Source organism: Lolium rigidum, chromosome 6, assembly GCF_022539505.1.
Source record: "Lolium rigidum isolate FL_2022 chromosome 6, APGP_CSIRO_Lrig_0.1, whole genome shotgun sequence".
In the NCBI taxonomy this organism is placed as follows: domain Eukaryota; kingdom Viridiplantae; phylum Streptophyta; class Magnoliopsida; order Poales; family Poaceae; genus Lolium; species Lolium rigidum.
The window spans coordinates 228505267-228527307 of record NC_061513.1 but is presented as its reverse complement, the minus strand read 5'-3'; positions in this window follow the sequence as shown (position 1 = coordinate 228527307).

Sequence of the window (22041 nt, the reverse complement as noted above, 5' to 3'; positions counted from 1 at the left end):
TAAAGTACAGCCTTGAGTTATTTAATGTTTGATGAAAGGAATGGTCTTGGTTGACGGCTATGAGAAGATGCATCAGAAGAAAGATCAGAACTTTTTGTGGGCCTCTCTTCTGATGAAGATTGCTTCATCACAACTGCATTCTGATAATAATGCAAAAAGAGTTAAACGATGAACTATGCAAACATGTATTAAGCATTGTCGATACGAGATAGTCACAAGTACTAAGCACGGACTTACATTATATCGTTGCATAGGCTCACCCGGAACCTTTTTTGCGCTCTATCTTCTACTAAGGACTTCTTCATTACAACTGCATTCTAGTAATATTGCAAACATAGTTACAACAGGGAACTATTCAAACATTTATTATGCAATGTAGATATAAGATAATAACAAGTTGCATCAATAAGACAATATACGGAACTTGTACTAAGCACAGACTTACATCATAATGTTGCACAGGGTCGCTACATATCCTTTTTTGGCGACTATCTTCTAATGATGACTGCTTCATTAAAACTGCATTCTGGTAACATTGCAAACATAGTTACAACAATTAACTATTCAAACATGTATTACGCAATGTAGAGAACAGATAACAGCATGTAGCAGAAATAAGCACAAGATAAGATAAGATGCATGTACTAAGCACATACTGGCTCGCTGCAGGTCCTTCTCTTGCGTGCACTAGTCGTGGTCGACATGCCTATCATTTTAGGTTCAGCCATCAAGTGAAATGCTAATCCTCCTGCTCCATTGTCCTTAATCTGTGTTTAGATATCACATTTAAGACCAAGTCAGCTGGTTTCAAATAACAAAAAACTTAAGCTGCCAAATGAATAAGTCAATATTTACCAGATATCAGATTAAAACCAACTAGATGTTGCTTTGCATGAGATACGAATTTCAGACGTCGAGACCTGCCGCCGGTGATTATCGATTCCTGTGCGATGACGGTCATTCCCGCGCTTGCCCAATACATTGGCGAGCGTTTCGTGCGCGCTGGAAACGACATGCGCGGCAACACCGTTTCCCGACCCGTCGTGGCTATATATGGTGGACACCGGCGGGGATGACGGGCACACCTCAAGCTAAACCCTAGCATCCATCCATGGCCGAGCACAACCTTAGCTGGTATCAGGTTGTTCACATGTGCCGCCAAGCCCACCCGGAGGACGAGCAGCTAGTCGCCGACGCTTTTCAGGCCGACCAGCTGGGCCTGGAGGCGGCGGAGGCGGAGGCGGCAGAGCGCGCGCAACTCCGTGAGCGCCTCGCTGCTGCCAGGGCGGAAATCGTCGGCGCCAGGGCTGAGCTCACCATGGACCCATAGTCCAAGGATGAACTACTCACGCATCAGTCCGGAGGCGGACATGGTGATGTAGAGCCCTCCGGTGATGATTCCCCTCTCCGGCAGGGTGCCGGAGGCGAACTCCTGAATCCCCCGAGATGGGATTGGCGGCGGCGGCGTCACAGTAACTTTTCTCGTATCGTGGCTCTCAGTACTAGGGTTTTCGCGACGGAGGGATTAAGTAGGCGAAGGGGCAGCGCAGGGGTGCCCGAGGGGCCCACACCATATGGCGGCGCGGCCAGGGGTGGGGCCGCGCCGCCCTATGGGGTGGCCGCCTCGTCGCCCCTCTTCGTCTCCTCTTCGGACTTCTGGAAGGCTCCGTGGAAAATAAGACCGTGGGCTTTTGTTTCGTCCAATCCGAGAATATTTCCTGTGTAGGATTTCGGAAACCAAAAACAGCGAGAAACGAGAACTGGCGCTTCGGCATCTTGTTAATAGGTTAGTGCCGGAAAATGCATCAAAACATCATAAAGTGTGGACAAAACATGTAGGTATTGTCATAAAACTAGCATGGAACATAAGAAATTATAGATACGTTGGAGACGTATCACCTGGCCCTCAGTAAGCCGTTCTTCTTCTCTCTTTCGCTTATAAGCTTATGTTTTCTGGTGGTATGTCCTTATACCGGTTACTTTTTTCTTTTTCTTTCCTTCTAGGACTCTTCCCGGATTCGCAGCCGCATGCGCATAAGAAGGTAGCGGAACGCAGGGCTGAGCAAGCTATGAGCAACCCGGATGCGCCCTGGGACGCTTATGACCACTTGGTCGCGCTTGCCGCCCGGATCCAGCACATGCGAGCTGTGGACCGGCACCTGGTCGATCTGCCAGATCGGGCCATGGAGATTTTCAAGGTGTTGTGGCCTGAGGAAGCGGTGCCGGTCAACGTGACGCTCATCTCTGATCGCTTGAAGGATGCTTGCTGGAGGATCCGCGAGTGGAAGTGCTCAGCGGCCCGTGCCGGAGCAGATGCAACGCTATGCGTTGCCTGTTCTTGGTACGAAGACCTGGACCTGGACGCCTTCCACAGCCTTCGCGGCGATGCGCCCACTGACAAGGACCCAGTCTTAACCGCAAAGCGGCAGGACCGCGCCTACCGGATTGCAGAATGCGCCCACATCCGCACCTTCATCCCTCCTCCTCCCGACGTCAAGGACGCACTCACTGGCGACAAGGAGGAAGAGGTTGATGATGAGGAGGATGAAGAAGCCGGAGAAGGTGATGCCCCTCCGTAAGAAGGCTATGCACCTCCGGAAGCTCCCGAAGCCGGCCTGCAGCCCCCTGTCGCTTAGATATTCTCACCCTGTGTTAATTATGCCTGTTGTCTCAAAACAATGTTGTTTAGATTCTACCCCGGTATGCCGGGGTCTTTGATGTAATATAAAACTTCGCAGTACTTTTGGTTGTGCTACAACTCATTATGTCGGTATCTTATACCGGTAACTTATTAAGTTAAGTTCGTATGCTTCCTTAACACTTTGCTCATTGTTTGCTTTTATCTTGCACTGTGAAGATTCCGGAATTGTTTCCGCATCCAATCTGATGCACACTTGGTTCTTTTGCTTTGGCTCTGCCTACCTCTCTGGGTGTTTTGGCGTATGAGTCACAAAGTTCTTTTGCCAAGCAAGCGCTTTCTTGAACTTAGAAATAACTCGAAATTTTTCACAAAAAACCGGTATAACCGGGGTTAGTTAAACCTTTTAAGGATTGTTTGTTCTCACTCCCTCTTTTCGTGTTTCGCGTGCTTAATTCCTTCCGGTTTATCTTGCTTGCCATGAAGCCGGGTTGCGGACAGCAGCAAAGTCGAAGACTCCAGTAGGTTTAGCACGTTACTAAGCCGAAAAGAAAAAACGTCCAACAAGCAACCGGTAAACTGAAAAAATAAACACATTGCATTCAACTTCGGTAGAGGCAGTCCCCGAGATTCATTCGAGGTGCCGGCATCTTTTATTCATAGCATATAAGGTACAAAAAAGAACTCCTTACAGCACATCTTCAGGAATAGAAAGGACGCAGCAAAGCTATGTTCCATGGGCGCTTGGTCTCCTCTCCTGACCTGTTCGCCTTTCCCTTCTTTGATTCCTGTGCATCGATCAAGTAGTAGGCATCATTGTGTAGAGCCTTGCTCACAATGAAAGGTCCTTCCCACGGAGGTGAGAGTTTGTGGCGTCCCTCAGTGCGCTGCACTAGGCGTAACACCAGATCTCCTTCCCGGAACACCCTCGGGTTAACCTTCCGGCTATGATGGCGTCTGAGGTTCTGCTGGTATATGGCTGTTCTTGCCAAAGCCATCTCTCTTGCCTCCTCGAGCAAGTCCACATCGTTTTCTCGGGCCTCTTTTACCTCTTCTTCGGTATAGAGCTGAACCCTTGGTGAATCATGTATGATATCGGTTGGTATCACGGCTTCCGCCCCATAAACCATGAAAAATGGAGTGTATCCGGTAGACCGGTTCGGTGTTGTTCTTATGCTCCACAGCACTAAGGGTAGCTCATCGAGCCAACATCCCGGTGTCTTTTCAAGTGGTTCAATCAGCCTCGGTTTGATACCGGAAAGCACCAAAGCGTTGGTTCTTTCCACTTGGCCATTGCCCTGCGGGTGTGCTACTGAGCATAGATCCAACCGGATGTTGTTATCCTCACAGAACCGCTTGAATTCTCCTTGAGCAAAGTTTGTCCCATTGTCAGTGATGATGCTATGCGGATATCCATATCGCAGAATGACATCTTTCAAGAATTTCACCGCCGTATGCCCATCACATCTTGCGATAGGTTTTACTTCAAGCCACTTGGTGAATTTATCCACCATCACTAGGATGTGAGTCATGCTCCCCCTTGCTGTTTTGAATGGGCCAACCATGTCGAGGCACCAAACAGCGAATGGCCAAGTTAACGGTATAGTTTTTAGACTGGATGCTAGGGTATGGTTTTGCTTGGCGTACCTCTGGCACCCGTTGCATTTTCGCACCAAATCCTCAGTGTTTTCCAGTGCCGTGGGCCAGTAGAACCCATGCCGGAACACTTTCGCGACCAGCGCCCTTGACGAAGCGTGATGCCCACATTCTCCTTGGTGAATCTCCACAAGCATCTCTTTTCCTTCTTCCGGTTCCACACATCTTTGGAGGACAGCGGTAACACTTCTTTTGTAAACCTCACCATTGATGATGGTATACGCTTTGGACCTCCTCTGGATCCTTCTCGATTCATTTTCGTCAACTGGCAAGGTGCCGTTGACCAGGAATTCCTTAATAGGTTCAACCCAAGATGGTGCTTCTCGAACCAGAAACACCGGTACGTCTATCTCCATATTGTCCACCAGCATAGCCTCTTCCGGTTTAGATCCTGCAGTCCCCGGGTATACCGGAGCAGTCCCCGGGTTTCCTTCGTCAATGTCCATTGGCACAACATGTGACTCCGGTACGAAAATTGATTCGGACTCTGGACTTAGTTTGATCGACGGCACCCTTAGGTGAGCCAAAGCCACTCCGGGAGGAATTTCTTGCCTGGAGGAGCCCAACTTAGAAAGTGTATCGGCAGCTTCATTTTCCGCCCGCGGCACATGATGAAACTCACAGCCTTCAAAGAACCCGGCAATCTTTTGCACATGAAACCGGTACGAAGCCATGTTGGCATCTTTTGCGTCCTAATCTCCGGAACATTGTTGAACCACAAGATCCGAATCACCATAGCAAATGATCCGGTGTGCACCGATTTCTTTTGCGACCTTGAGCCCATGGATCAAAGCCTCGTATTCAGCGACATTGTTTGATGCTCTGAAATGCACTTGAAGAACATACCGGAGATGATCTCCCTTAGGTGAAGTGAGAACCACACCGGCACCTAGACCCTCTTTGAGCTTGGATCCGTCAAAGTGTGATACGTCTCAAACGTATCTATAATTTCTTATGTTCCATGCTAGTTTTATGACAATACCTACATGTTTTGTTCACACTTTATATCGTTTTGATGCATTTTCCGGAACTAACCTATTGACGAGATGCCGAAGTGCCAGATGCTGTTTTCTGCTGTTTTTGGTTTCAGAAATCCTACAAAGGAAATATTCTCGGAATCGGACGAAATCAATGCCCAACATCTTATTTTTCCCGGGACCTTCCAGAAAGTCAAAGGGGGACCAGAGGGGAGCCCTAGGGGCCCCACACGTGTGGGCGGCGCGGCCCAAGGGGGGGCGCGCCCCCCTATTGTGAGGAGGCCCCGTGGCCCCTCCGACTCCGCCTCTTCGCCTATTTAAAGCTTCCTGACCTAAAACATCGACACGGATTGACGAAACACCAGAAAACCTTCCAAAGCCGCCGCCATCGCGAAACTCCAATTCGGGGGACAGAAGTCTCTGTTTCGGCACCCTGCCGGGACGGGGAATTGCCCACGGAAGCCATCTCCACCGCCATCTTCACCGCCATCGTTGTCTCCATGATGAGGAGGGAGTAATTCTCCCCTGGGGCTGAGGGCCCTACCGTAGCTATGTGGTTCATCTCTCTCTTTGTGATCTAGTTGTGTTACTCTAGTGATGTTATTAAAGTAGTCTATTCCTCCTTCATGATGTAATGGTGACAGTGTGTGCATTGTGTAGTTCTTGGCGTAGGTTATGATCATAATCTCTTGTAGGTTATGGAGTTAATTATTACTATGATAGTATTGATGTGATCTATTCCCCCTTTCATAGTATAATGGTGACAGTGTGTGCGCTATGTTAGTTCTCGGTTTAAATTGCAATGATCTATTATGCACTCTAAGGTTATTTAAATATGAACATCGAATGTTGTGGAGCTTGTTAACTCCGGCATTGAGGTGCTCTTGTAGCCCTACACAATTAATGGTGTTTGTCATCCAACAAGAGAGTGTAGAGTGGTTTTATTATGTGATCAATGTTGAGAGTGTCCACTAGTGAAAGTATGATCCCTAGGCCTTGTTTCCAAACATCGAATCTCCGTTTATTTACTCGTTCGTTGCATGTTTACTCGCTGCCATATTTTATTCAGATTGCTATTTACACTCATATACATCCATACTACTTGTATTTCACTATCTCTTCGCCGAACTAGTGCACCTATACATCTGACAAGTGTATTAGATGTGTTGGGGACACAAGAGACTTCTTGTATCGTGATTGCAGGGTTGCTTGAGAGGGATATCTTTGACCTCTTCCTCCCCGAGTTCGATAAACCTTGGGTGATCCACTTAAGGGAAACTTGCTGCTTGTTCTACAAACCTCTGCTCTTGGAGGCCCAACACTGTCTACAAGAATAGAAGCGTGAGTAGACATCAAGCTATTTTCTGGCGCCGTTGCCGGGGAGGAAAGGTAAAAGGCACTCACACTCCGGTCCCAGGTAACTAAGTTATTTTCTGTTGTCGTTGTAAGTGCTCGAAGCTATTTCCTTTAGATCCTGCAATTGCATCTTTTTGTCTCTTGTTTTACACTAGTTAGGCATAATGGAAAGTAACAGTGAGCTTCTTAATCTATTTCCTGAGTTAAGACATGGATTTTTTGCTGCGAAAATTAAAAAACCTATGGAATCTTATTTGCATGATAGTAGCATTGTTATTAGTATGAATGCAATTACTGGTAATGCTATGGAGAAGTCTAAGCTTGGGGAAGCTAGTTTTTGTAATATTTTTAGCTTCCCATCTTTAGGGGAGAAAATTTGCTCTAATAATACTTTATCTCCCATATGCGATAACTCTAATGATGCTTGTGATATTTTAAATCCACCTACTGAAAGTATTCCATATAAAATCCCTATGAAAATTATTGAACGTGTTATGTATAACCGCTATGAAGGGGATGGAACTATCCATCCTGGAGATCATTCTATCGTTTTTGCATGAATTATGCGGGTTATTCAAGTGTGCGGGTATCTCTATGGATGAAGTGAAGAAGAAACTATTCTCTATGTCACTCGTACGGTAAAGCGGCGCATTGGTACAAATTGTCTGAAGAATGGGGACTCTCTTGATTGGAAGGATATTGTGCCTCTATTTTATTCTAAATTCTATCCTCCAAGTGAAATTCACAAAGACCGGAGCCGCATATATAATTTTTGGCCTCATGATGGAGAGAGTATTGCCCAAGCATGGTGAAGATTGAAGTCTTTAATGCTCAAATGCCCCACTCATGAGCTTCCTGGTAATATCATCATTGATAATTTCTATGCAAGACTTTCTTTTGAGGATAAAACCTTGCTGGATACTACTTGTTCTGGATCATTCACGCGCAACAAAGAAGATTTTAAAAGGGACCTTCTTGATCGGATTGAGGAGAACGCTGAAGATTGGGAAAACGACAAAGGTAGAGAGTCAGGTATAAATTATGATTATGAATGCATTGAAACTATTATGGATATTGGTAAATTTCGAAATATGAGTGCTACCTATGGTCTTGACTCTCAAGTTGCTGCAAATCTTTATAAAACTTTTGCCTCTCATTTTGAATTGCCTAGGAAGAATTTTGATAAGTATCATGAACCTTTTAAAGAGGCTTGTATGAAGGATGAAATTGTTGTTAATGATTGCAATAAACATGCTCAAACTCCTAAGAATGTTATTTCCTATAAGCATGTTAATTTTTGTGGAATGCATAGACCTTGTGGAATTAATCAAATCGAAGATTAATATTGTATCCATCATATTAATGAAAAAACTAGAAAGTGGTCTAGGGCTCTAGATGATCTTGGTAAAAAAGTTTGTGCCCTCTATCCTTTTATTTGTGAACTTTGCCATAGAACGGGTCATTTTAATTTTCAATGCTCCTCCAATGATAATTCGCACCCCATGAGTGCTGCAAATTTGTATTGTAATGATGAAATTACTCCTAATCAGCATGATGAACTTACTTTATTTTTGTGGTGTGAAGAGTTATCAAGAAAAATCTCTTTGTTACATATGAGTGATCTTGATATTGATGATGTCCTGCATGGGTGTTTTTATTATTGCATTGATAATTGCCATACAAATACTTACATACAAAATATTTTAGAAGATGACACTTTGCCAAAATATGATAGGACCGCTGTGTGTTTTGAACTTATTAATGAAAAGGAGGAATCCTCCCAAGTTTCTTCTACTGTTTGTGGAAATAAATCAGGTTATGTGGAGGAGCCCCCATTCAAGCCTCTTCCTCCTAAAGAAGGGAACGAGCAGAATAAAAAGAAAGAGGTAACAGCATATCCCCGCGTGTATGAGATAACGATAGGTAACCGTAAGTATGTTGCTCCTGATGATTATTATGATAATGAATCTGAGTACAATGATCTTCCTATGCCCTTTACCTACATTAGTGATCATGATTTGAAAGAGCACACGACTTTTGATATTGCAAATCTCTGGGAAACTAATTCTGAAAATGATAATGTTAATAATTGCCATAGTATCAGTACTATCCATGCTTCTTCCCATAATGATATAGAAAGCTCTAAGCTTGGGGATGAGGTGTTTGAAAATCCTTTTGCTACCGATCATTATATGTTTGATACATCTCCTTCTAGTAACAATGATGGTATGGTCACAGATGAACATACTGTGAAAGATAACTATTCTATTTCTTATGATGACACTGTGCCTCCAATCTTTGATGATTATTATAAAGATTGCTATGATATAAGTTATAACTATCCTTATGAAACTTGTCATAGTTATGATTGATTACCAAAAACAATTCCCTTAGTATGCAACTTGTTTACCATGTTCAAATTCTTGATAATAATCTTGCTCCAATCTATTATATACTAAAAGCAAAATAAGGGTGTTTTTCGAGGCACCAGGTTAATCCACATATGCTTAAAAATTATAAACCAATGATTATAATCTAGACGTCTGAGATTTAAAGATAAAAAGTGTTACGTACAATATTATATGTATACAAAAGTTATTTTATGACATGATTGTCACGTCTTAAAAGGATATTGTATAATTTATATACGTGTCCCATGTTCTTTCCTTTAAAACGTAGACTCGAAATAGGATTAACTAATCGGGCAAGGAAGTCGTACACGTTTTAGCTGAGTTCGTTACCTACAAAAAAAGCAATTTCTGTACATGACACGAACTAGACATGATATGGAAACAGGAGTGACACGTCTATAATAAAGTCTTACTTTCCTAGGACTCTAGGTGCAAATTTTATTTTTTCACGATGGCCAATATACAATGTTTGTGGCATCGTAGAAGATCAGGACTGCTGAACAACCGATGCATGTACATCTTAGCGTGCAAAAAAAAAATTACGTAACATTCATATCAAGCGCTACTACAAAGAATTGCCCGATACACATTTTAGCAATCGGGCTAATCCACGAACTTTGTTAATATACGATCACACTTTTTTTTTATCTCAGCCTTGCTAAAAATTTCATCAAACCGGTGTATCCGGTTATCAGCGAGAAAAATTGTGCCGAACAGAAAATACTGGAATTTGTATAATTAGCTCACATTTATTTTTATACAAATCTCTGGCGGTATTATGAGCAATATTTCCGGTTTTCCCAAAAACCAGTAATAATGATACCACCTGTATTTTTCCTGCCCGAGAAAAAAAATGATACACGCTATTACGTCAACATAAAAAATAACACAGGTGTAACCTCTTTAAAATAATAATAGTGGATTTAAAATATCGTGATTTCCAAAAAACCAGTAACATCGGTGAGCAACGGTATTTTTTCCTACCCAAGATAAATAATCTCCGATACACACTAATACATCGATGTAAAACAAATTACGGGAGGCATTGGTGGTATATCAACAACTACCTGTTTTAGAAAATTAACGACATATATGAATGTTAGTACAGACATGAAAATAACATAGCAATAATTGCATGGCCTAGGCTGATTAGAACAATCTATTTATTTCTATAATGTCTGATAATCAACTTCGTTTTATGCTCATACATGATCTATGCAAACATTTTTTTTCTGAACAAGCTCATTACAAGTGCAGAATTAGTGCAAGCATTTCATGCCCAAATCTTGAAGAGCCTTGAGTCTTTCTAAGAATGCTGATGTGCCACCATATATATATATCTATCTATTATATACTAACTAAAGACAAGATACATGATTTCTAAAATAGTGAAACAACATTAATCTACATTACCCTAATTATATTGATAATTAGATATAAAATGAGTTGCCATGATTTAAAAAGCGATTAATATATAGCTCTGTAAGTGTATAATCTGGTCAGAACTACCGTACAGAATAATTGTAAAAAACAAAACTTGTACTTCTAAGGAAAGGAGATCATTAATTGATTGTAAAGAAAACTGACCGTACTCGATTTAGTGTACCGTATCAGGACGGCCAGTTTAGATATCCTGCTAGATTTACAAAAGAAATTCTCAGGAGAGTTGTAACTTTGTATTTGGTACCTTTCATGACCTCATTAATGATATCAACAAGTTCAACATATCGTGAAGTTTCTACTTTTATCTTGCAACAACCATGAAAATTGTTCCCGTAAACACTTTTCACGCATTAAGGATGATGCCCTCGCAATTGCGAGGGCCACACTGCTAGTTACTATTAATGAGAAGAACTCTTCTTATGCCAAAATTAATGATACTTTTATGCATATGAACCATGATAAGAATGTTTTAAGTGATGGGTATATTGTGGATTTCATCAATGATGCTACTGAAAGTTATTATGAGAGAGGGAAACATGGTTATATGCATCTTAATAATATTAAGTTTCCCCTCTTTATGTTGAGAATATTGAAGTTGCGCTTGTATTGCTTTTCTATGCTTGTTGCATTATGCTTACATGACTTGTTTATTTACAAGATTCCTTTTCATAGGAAGTGGGTTAGAATTAAATGTGTTTTGAATTTGCTTCTTGATGCTCTCTTTTGCTTCAACTACTATTTCTTGAGAGTGCATCATTGAAATTGCTGAGCCCATCTTAATGGCTATAAAGAAAGCACTTTTTGGGAGATAATCCATGTGTTTATTTTACTACAGTACTTTTGTTTTATATTTGAGTCTTGGAAGTTGTTACTACTGTAGCAACCTCTCCTTATCTTTATTTTATTGCATTGTGTCAAGTGAAGTCTTTGATAGTAGATCCATGCTTACCTTTTCATTTTCATATTTTAAACTTTTTTAAATCATTGTCAAACCTAGGATTTGACCAAGATAAAAATATGGGCACAAAATAAAAAAAATCAGAAAAATGAAAAACAAAAGCACATATATAGTCTTCTTATGTCATATCGTAAGCATTCAAGTTGATAAACAAGGTCGAGATATATCCAAACCAGACAAATCATGTATCTACCCCATGTTGATCTTATGAAGTCTAGCATGAAGAGAAGTCATTTTGGGTTTCAAACATGGAAATTTCAAGAACATCCCAAAAGCTTCATTCTATCTCTGAGTTTGGCTCATCCGCTAAATCTCGCAAAGTATAATAATAAGAAAATTGCTGACACTGGTGCGCGCGAGGAGATTTATTTGTGTGTGTGCTGAGCTGTTAGGCCTAAGCCGAAATCCTCAGCTAAACGTGTTCTCAGCTTAACACATAAAAAAGTGTTCAATCTCGCCCACAATGTCCTCTTCTTTCCTCTTCCTTTATTGGAACTTGTTTTGCAGACAAGGAAAGTGGCACGTGTAATGTGAGTAATAAAACCCTCTTAGCCAAAATCAACTACGAGCAAGATTTTCTGTATTGTAGATGCCCCAATTGACTCTCATCCCCAATGTAGTCTTTTTTTATGTTAGTATACACTTATTTACTGGATGTATACTATCGTACATGGCATGCATTTGCCTAATGAGGAGCATTGTATAGCCGTTCTAGCCAACCCGATCAATCTGTCAAGATTCATGCAGAAGATGCCATGTTTTAATTACTCCCTCGCTCAGATCCATATTTCTTGGTGCTAAAAAGAATGTGAATCGGGGGGAGTGCTTTTCTTAGATAGTACTATATCAGTTCAAAAAAAGTACAGTACTACTACATCACAAATGCATCAAAAGAGTACTACTACTGTACATCACAAGACCACGACAGTTGTACTACTAGTAGAGTTTAATGCTGAACTTCCAAAGGGGAATAAGATTACACATATGAACTTTAAACGGGACCGGGAGCATCGGGGCCAGCGAGCGGGGCGTTGACCGTCAACAAACCAGGCAAGACGTAAGGAAGAGGCCATATGCTACGTGCTTGGCCTTGATTGCAGGGTGGTGATTCTTCGATGTACTAACGCCGGTCGCCATGTATTCACGTCGTACCAGTTCCGCGTCGCCCGCGAGCGGATCGAAGCGATCCCGTGCGACGGACACGCTCGAGGAGGCGTGGCGGCTCCAGTGCAAGCAGTCCGCCGCCGGGAGTTGGCGCGCGGCGTGCAGGTATGGCGGCTCCCTGTACATGCCGTCGTCGCTCCGCGAGTTCGCCCCGGGCGGGCTCTGGTACAAGGCGGATCCGCCGCTCAAACCGATGAGCGGCCCCGTCTTCAACAAATGGCGCGCCGGCTGGGAGAGGAACCGCCGGTCGAAGGTGGCGTGGGAGGCGAGCACCAGCGGCGGATTCGCGCCGCCAGCCGGCGAGGAGGCGGAGGAGACGGAGGAAGGGGAAGACCCCCTCTTCTTGAAGGCGCTGGCCGCGTCCCTCAAGGACGATGCCGACAAGAAGAGGGCGGAGGAGGCAGAGGAAGGGGAAGACCCCCTCTTCTTGAAGGCGCTGGCCGCGTCCCTCAAGGACGATGCCGACAAGAAGAGGGCGGAGGAGGCGGAGGAAGGGGAAGACCCCCTCTTCTTGAAGGCGCTGGACGCGTCCCTCAAAGACGATGCCGACAAAAAGAGGGTGGAGGAAGAAGACAAGGCGGCGGCCATCGCCGCCGTGAAGGAGAAGGAGGCGCGGGAGGCGGAGGAGAACGCGGCCATCATCTTCCTCGATGGCTAGATAGGTCGCGATAAGGATCGCGCAATTCTGTATGTATGATCCGTATGTATGATCAACTATGAATTATGAACTATGAACTATCAAACCAAACCACATAGTTTTTTTTATGTCATATAGTAAGAATTCAAGTTGATAAAACAAGGTCTAGACATATTCAAACTAGACAAATCACGTAGTCAAGCATGAAGAGAAGTGGTTTTGGGTTTCAAACATGGAAATTTCAAAAACCTCCCAAAAGCTTCATTTCAGAGTGACTAAGAAGGATCCAGACCGGGCTTACATTTTATTTTCATATTTTAAACTTGTTCAAATCTTGGTCAAACGTACCTAGGATTTGACCAAGATTCAAATGGGCATAAAATTTCAAAAGAAAATTAAAAAATGAAAAACCAAAGCACATAGCCTTCTTATGTCATATAGTAAGCACTCAAGTTGATAAACAAGGTCTAGACATATTCAAACCAGAAAAATCATGTATCTACCCCTAAGCCTGAACTTTGTCTTATGAAGTCAATCACGAAGAGAAGACGTTTTGGGTTTCAAACATGGAAATTTCAAATACCTTCCCAAAAGCTTCATTTTGGAGTGACTAAGAAGGATGCAGGCTTACCTTTTCATTTTCATGGTTTAAACATGTTTAAATAAGGAAGCGTGGTTCTGAAACCTCATACACATTGTTGCAAAAGTAATTACATCACCTAAACAATACTACTAATTCATAATTCTAAACTTGTGTACAATCTTGGAAACATATAACGCCAGCCTAGTTCACCAATTTTCGTCATCCCTCTTGATGCGCTTGCCGGTGCCGCTTGTACCTGCCTCCTATGGGTTGGCAGTCCAAGTTCTGCACTCGTTCGCACTTCGTGTGTCGGGAATCCTTGTTGGAGCTTCCCAACCAGATACAGGCCCTGCCCTTGCTAGCTCACCACATCCAGCCGTTGCCCTAGCTTGCTCACGATGTGAACCGCCATCCCACGGAGACCCCGAAGTAGGCTCGCACGGGTCCTTTATCCATGGTGGCATATTCTTTGGATCAAATGGTATGTTGTACCTAAAGCAATAAGATACAAATTCCCAGTAGGTTGTCCCGACAAACTGCTTCTTCTCGTCGCGCCAGGCAGGGGGGAGAGCGGCCAACCTAGCCGCTTCCTTGCAATCCGGGCAAACCACTTCCCTTGGAATTGGTTGTGCTTGACGCTGCCCATCATTGATTTTTTTGAGTCGCAAGTACAACTCAAAACTGACATACCCATCAATCGCAGCATACCTCAAGTTTACTTGAGGCAATGGCATGCACTCCCATTGATCGTGGCTGCTAGTAGGGAACTTGGTCTTCATTTCTTTGTAAGATGGGTCAATGATGGTGGCTGCCAAATCACCCATGCCAGTCCTATTGCCAGGACCATTGAAATTGATCATATCCTGAATGTCAATCCAATTATGTTCAGGAAATTTAATGCCATCTCTAGCAAACCTTCTAAGAGTCACTCCTGATGTCAACAGTTGTGAAACAAATTCCTTTATGTTGAAGGAATTCTCGCAGTGCCAGATTGTCAGGACTCCTGCATGTTAACACAAATCAATCTTGTAAGATCGTATATGCTGAAATAGTACACATATTTTTCTTCCAGTAAACTGTATACTTGTTGCAGTGAAACAATGATTTTGCATCAGTGATACACATCAAAATAACATGAATTATTGTTGCGACTATATGATCTACTCCGTAATTATTTAAGTGTCAAGTTAAGATTCAGTTACTATATGTTAAAAAATAAAAATATCTTGACATCCATGCCGATTATCGGTGAGTATGAGTACATGAAATTTGTGAAAATTTTGAGTACCAAAATCATGAAACTAGATATCGTGGTCAATCCAAAAAAAATACAAGTTTGTTGGATATTACGTTCCAGACCACATTTTTCATACAAGTTAGTTTGTTCGTGTTTTCATACAAGTTAGAACCTAGTCTATTTCGAAATAGAAAAGCAGATCCAAGATAAAGGAAGGCATGTGAAGAACATACCTGCAGAAATGGTATACGAGGACGTGGTCGTCCATGGCCAACTGAACGACGGCGGTACTTACTTGGTCCGAAGTGTATTCTAGGTCGAGGCCGACAAACCTGGGCCTGTCCTCTAGAAGCTTTTGTTCGTACATCTTGAGGGTGCGCTCGAGAACGGAAGGGTCATTCGTGTAGACCACGTTCACCTTGGTCGTCCCATGGGGAACGACGCTCCTCTTTAGAGTAAACAGGCCGCCGTCGGCCATGGCAGCGCTGAAGCACGTCGAACACTGATCGGAGGGATTGAGGGGGAGGGAGGGAGAGCAACTGCAAACAATGGGTTTTTTTGGAACTTGCCGAAATGCAGGGGAGAACGAACCGCCAGGGGTTGTTTAGTGGGGACAGATGGGAATAATACTGCGATGAGGTTGAGGAACTAACTCCAACCGCCATTTAAATCTAGTACTCCCTATAGTTAGTTGATAGGAAATGGACGGGCAAGATTGATTCTAGGAAGGTGAATCCCAGTATTTTCCCAATTTATTTGAGTTGTAATATAACCATCGTTAATACTTGAATTGAAAAATATTTACAAAATTAATTTATTATATACTACATGATGAGATAATCCAACAAACCATGGAAATGGATGGCCATCCAACCATGTCACCCGCTTGTGAAAATTGTATAGGTGGTAGTGTGCGCAATACACACGGTACCCACTTCACAAATACATCCTTTTAATTTTGCCCCCTTAATTTGGCCAATAAAAATGAAAAGACTTTACGTGGAAAACCAAAAAAACTGTATTTGGCAAAGTATAGTTGAAAATAAGAAGTTTTTCATTGATCTCTTAAAAAAGGGGTCATGATTCAAAAGTTCGCCATGCATGGTTCTTGCGGTAACCAAGCTAGCTCACCCATGTGGCAAGAAGCGAATCAATGTCCAACATGCATGGTTCCAAAAATATATACCTTACACAATGATTACGCTTCTCAAGAATATTTGCATGCCATGATGTTTGTTATTTTTCCTAGATAAAAGTAGTAATTGGCGACTTCTTGATTGCCTTGCTTGCTGATTTCAATAAGTTTGAACCTCATTTTGGCTTTATTTCAAATTTAGGCAAAAACTTCTTGGCAATCGACTTGTGAGCTACTATAGTTGGATGCAACCCACATTTTCGTTGGCTAATGTTTTCTGATTCCACAACAATAGGGCACATCCCTATATCATCCCAAATTTTGAATTCTTATTAGTTTGGTTGATGACCACCATTCATATCCGAACTTAATTAATTGGAGTACAAATGATTTAGTTTATGGTTTCATGGTAAGCTAGTTTGACAAATTAACCTTCGAAATGGCGATTCGCCTACCATGCATGCATGTTTGGCCTACCCGGGAAATTTTGATTTGTGGTATTGTGCACACACTGCACATGATAGCGAATAAAAAACACCTATTTGGACCCCTTTGGCCAGCAAGGGCATGTTTGGTTCCTAGCCACAATTTGCCAAGAAGCCAAAATTTGGCAGCCATATAGTTTATTAGGCATGTGTTTGGTTTTTTCCACAATTTGGCTTATCACGCTTTGTTGCATGTATGGTCCATTTGTCATAGACTCAACTTTTTTTTACAAAGTTTTGCCAAAGTTTGGATTTAATATTTTAAGCCACAATTTGGTGGCTAGCCACACTAGCTTTTTTTTTTTGGCTAACCACACTTTGGCTTTGGAAAAAATGTGGCTACCAAACAGGGGTCCTAATAAAAATAAAACAACACACTAATGTGTGGTAAACAAAAAATCCCTAATTTGCAAAGTTGCATATGTGCAAAAGGGGGCAATGCATGCATTATTCAGAAGTTGACTGTGGTTTTCGTAGTGTAACCAATTAATTAAGCTTACATATGGGAAGAGGCTAGCGAGGCGAACTCAAGCAGCTATGGTTCCAATGTTGTCAAGTTTGAAGTGGACAATGCATGAAGCTTGCTCAAATTAATGGGTAGAAAGCCAAAAGCAGTCCATATTTATTGTATATGTGTGTGAATAATGACTCTTCACCCCAAACCTCTATGTATGATAGGGTTTTATATTTTTTAGTAGTAAGTACATGTCATGTGATGGCTCCATGCACATGTTTCACAACTTTTTTTTTTGATTTGTTTCTACCTCATTTGGTTGGTTTCAAATTTGTTCAAACTTCCTATGCGCGCTATATATGTTGTACTATTGGGACCCATGTTTGGGCTTTGTTTGTGGTACCACACTTGCAGGATACATACCTCCAAGTATTTTATGCCCCAAAATTATGAATTCTAATTGAATGGTGAACTAAAAACTGATCATCTAAAGTTGGAAAATAAAATCCATATATAGCTCCACATCGAGATATTTGTATAAGGTAGACAAACTGCATTGCCACACATGCCTTATATAAGTTTGTTTTTTCTAGCGGAGTGGATTCCCTAATCACCCCACGGTTCTGACATTGTCAATGTTGTCATGATAAATAACATTGCGAGACTTTCCATCTTATTCTTTTTTGTAGAAATGATTGTCCCATTATGGCAAATGTCCCCATTCGTTTTTCAAATTAAGTAAACGTTATAGGATGAAAATTCATTGAAGTGACAAATTTTCTAGATTTCTAACTATTTTAGCTCATTCAAACAAGTTTGCAATAGGTTGGCCTGTTGTCCAGTGACGATTTTAGAGTACAATTTGATCAACATCACAAAAAAGTGCTTTTAAGGTATCCTAGATACCTTGGTAATCGTCGAACACTTTCAAAAAGTGACCATATGTGAGCTGTGGAAAAAAGAAAAGACCAAAGTTAATAAATATTCCTTAACTATTCACATATCATTTGTCTTTTTTGTGCAAGCTAGAAAATTTCATTTTTTTTGATGAAACTTCACAGATGCATACTCATCTGTGACCTGTGGAGGCGTGGAGCAATACACAACACAATATGTGTCCCAGTTTTGATTTTCTTCATATTTTTAAAAGTGCAGAAGTGTGATATCCGATAATAGGATGCGGGTGCAACTAGTTGCAAATGAGATGCTATGCATGCTGATATGATATGTCTTTCGTCGTGGCCCCATCCTACTTCTGCATTTTCTTTACGGCCATATTTTAGTAGTTGCGACACTGGACGTGATCGGACTAGTCAATACCCGATAGTAGTCGTAGTACTTGTACAACTTACGCATGTGGCGTACAAGATGGTAGTAGAAGCCTCTAGAGTAGTAGTACTAGCTAACGGATAGATTATATCTGGAGAAACTGACATAGCCATTGATATGACAAGACTATACCCGGATTTGGACGCATTGCAGTGGCTCCATCAATGTTCCGCTATGATGGTCAATTTTATCGCTACGATGAGATTGTCGACGCAGAGGATTCCTTGGCTTCCGCGCAAGACCCTTCCTAAAGAAGGCATCCGCTCCGGCCCGTTGATTCTATGTGGACGGTTCCAGATTGCTTTATGTGTTTTTGTACAATATCAGATACTAGGTTTTCCTTCCCTCCCTATTAGGGGTTGTTTGGTTTAGGGGATAGGTTTATGGGATGAGAGTATCCCCAACCACCTGGCTAGGGATAGCCAATTTTTGTTGTTTGGTTGTGTAGGAATTGAGTGTAGGACGAGAGGTGGATAGTGGTAGTATAGATTTTTTTTGTTTGCTCGAAATGTTAGGGGTGGCTATAAGATGGTGAGATTATCTCTACACACATCAAATATACCACACCTCCTATTTTTATAGCCCCCAAAAAATAGATAACCGGTGGTATGTGAATTGATCTGGGTAAAAATATTACACAACCGTACAAATATTCAAATCCTATAGTCAAATCCTACATAACTCCTATAGTCAAATCCTACATAACTCCTATACAAATTGTACGAATCAAAGGATATGATTTCCCCCCTATATAGCTTGTTTGATTTGAAGAATTGAATCCTCCAAAATTTATATGTATTGTTTTATTATACTAGTACAACCCTATAGGATTTCTAATAAGAGGTTAGACCTCTTGGAAAAATTCATATGCATTTGTGACAACTATGCTATGCACTCTCGATCTCTAGTAGAAATTTCCTTTGGCTTTCCTATGATACCATCACACACCTAGCTTTACCAATTCCCGTAGATTTCTTTCCCGTAGGATTCAAGGAGGCATATGTCATAGCGATTCTCCATTTTTCTATCATATGAATCTTACATGCCCTCTCAGTTTGAGTGATGAAAAGTGGCCACTATAAGATTTATTTAGTCAGATTAATTGGTCATGCATACACTAGTTGTTTTCTATCTTTCCCTACACATGTCAATTAGCGAAATTTATAAGTAAATCCTAAAATTCAAATAAATTGCTGAAAATTGGAAATAATATTACAGTTGTAGCAAATTACTTAAATCGATCTAGAAAATATGTACATGGTTTCAAGAATCTTTTTGCCGAACTGAGTAGTCCGTAAAGAACGTCCCTTTCGTTAAACTGACATGGCCTTTGATTTGACAAGAGAACACTAATATTTTGGACCTGAATCAGAGTGGTAAAGGCGTACAGCTCGATCAATGCAATGGTATGATGGCTATGCAGCTATACCTATATAGAAGTAGACTACTAGTAGACTTTGGGACACAGAGATTTGGCTTCCGCGGCCGACCCCGAACAAGATTCTTTTACATTGCCGATATATCTTTTCACTGACATTGAATCGCTGAAACTTGGGGTCCGCCTATGGTAGGACCAGCCTGTCAATGGCCAAAGTCTTATGTGCTCCTGATACGTATCCGACGTATCGATAATTTCTTATGTTCTATGCCATATTATTGATGATACCTACATGTTTTATGCACACTTTATGTCATATTCGTGCATTTTCTGGAACTAACCTATTAACAAGATGCCGAAGTGCCAGTTGCTGTTTTCTGGCTGTTTTTGGTTTCGGAAATCCTAGTAAAGAAATATTTTCGGAATCGGACGAAATCAAGACCGAGGGCCTTATAATTCCCGGAAGCTTCCGGAGCACCGAGAGAAGAGTCGTAGGGGTGCCGGGGGGCCCACACCACCCGGCCGCGCGGCCCAAGGGGGCGCGCCCCCTATGGTGGCACCACCCCGTGGCCCCTCCGACTCCGATTCTTCGCCTATTTAAGCCGTCGTGACCTAAAAACATCGACGGAAAAGACGAACCTCCCGTGAAAGACTCCGGGGGCGCCGCCACATCGCGAAACTCCAATTCGGGGGACGAAGTCTCGTTCCGGCACCCTGCCGGGACGGGGAATTGCCCCGGAGCCGTCTCCACCGCCGTCTTCACCGCCATCTTCACCGCCATCGCTGCCTCCATGATGAGGAGGGAGTAATCCACCCCCGAGGCTGAGGGCTCCGCTCGTAGCTATGTGGTTCATCTCTCTCCCATGTACCTCAATACAATGATCTCATGAGCTGCTTTACATGATTGAGATTCATATGAGTTTTGTATCACTACTATCTATGTGCTACTCCGGCAAAGTTATTAAAGTAGTTCTATTCCTCCCGCACGTGTGTAAAGGCGACAGTGTGTGCACCGTGTTAGTACTTGGTTTATGCTATGATCATGATCTCTTGTAGATTGCGAAGTTAACTATTGCTATGATAATATTGATGTGATCTATTCCTCCTACATATGCATGAAGGTTACGAGTGTGTATGCTATGCTAGTACTTGGTTTAGTCTCGTTGATCTATCTTACACTAAAGGTTACTAAAACATGAGCATTATTGTGGAGCTTGTTAACTCCGGCATTGAGGGTTCGTGTAATCCTACGCAATGTGTTCATCATCCAACAAAAGTGTAGAGTATGCATTTATCTATTCTGTTATGTGATCAATGTTGAGAGTGTCCACTAGTGAAAGTGTAATCCCTAGGCCTTGTTCCTAAATACTGCTGTTGTTGCTTGTTTCTTGTTTCTATCGCGTTACTACTGCTGCGTTACTACTCGCTTGTTTACTCGTCCTGGGCAAAGCACTTTTCTCGGTGCCGTTGCTACTCGCTTATTCATACCACCTGTATTTCACTATCTCTTCGCCGAACTAGTGCACCTATTAGGTGTGTTGGGGACACAAGAGACTTCTTGCTTTGTGGTTGCGGGGTTGCATGAGAGGGATATCTTTGACCTCTTCCTCCCCGAGTTCGATAAACCTTGGGTGATCCACTTAAGGGAAAACTTGCTGCTGTTCTACAAACCTCTGCTCTTGGAGGCCCAACACTGTCTACAGGAAAGGAGGGGGAACGTAGACATCAAGCACTTTTCTGGCGCCGTTGCCGGGGAAGAAAGGTAAAAAGGCATTCATACTCCGGTTCCAGGTAACAGTACTTTTCTGGCGCCATTGTGTTTGTGCTCGAAGCTATTTCCTTTAGATCCTGCAATTGCATCTTTTTGTTTCTTGTTTTTATTTTCACTAGTTAGGCATAATGGAAAACAACAAAAAAATTAGTGAGCTTTTTATTCTTTTTCCTGATTTAGAATTGTTTGGTGCAAACATTAAAAAACCAATGGAACCTTATTCGCATGCTAGTAGCGATGTTATTAGTATGAATGCAATTACTGCTAATGCTATGGAGAAGTCTAAGCTTGGGGAAGCTAGTTTTTGTGATCTTTTTAGCTTCCCATCTTCAGGTGAGAAAATTTGCTCTGATAACACTTTATCTCCCATATGCGATAACTCTAATTATGCTTGTGATACTTTAAATGCACCTACTAAAAGTATCCCAT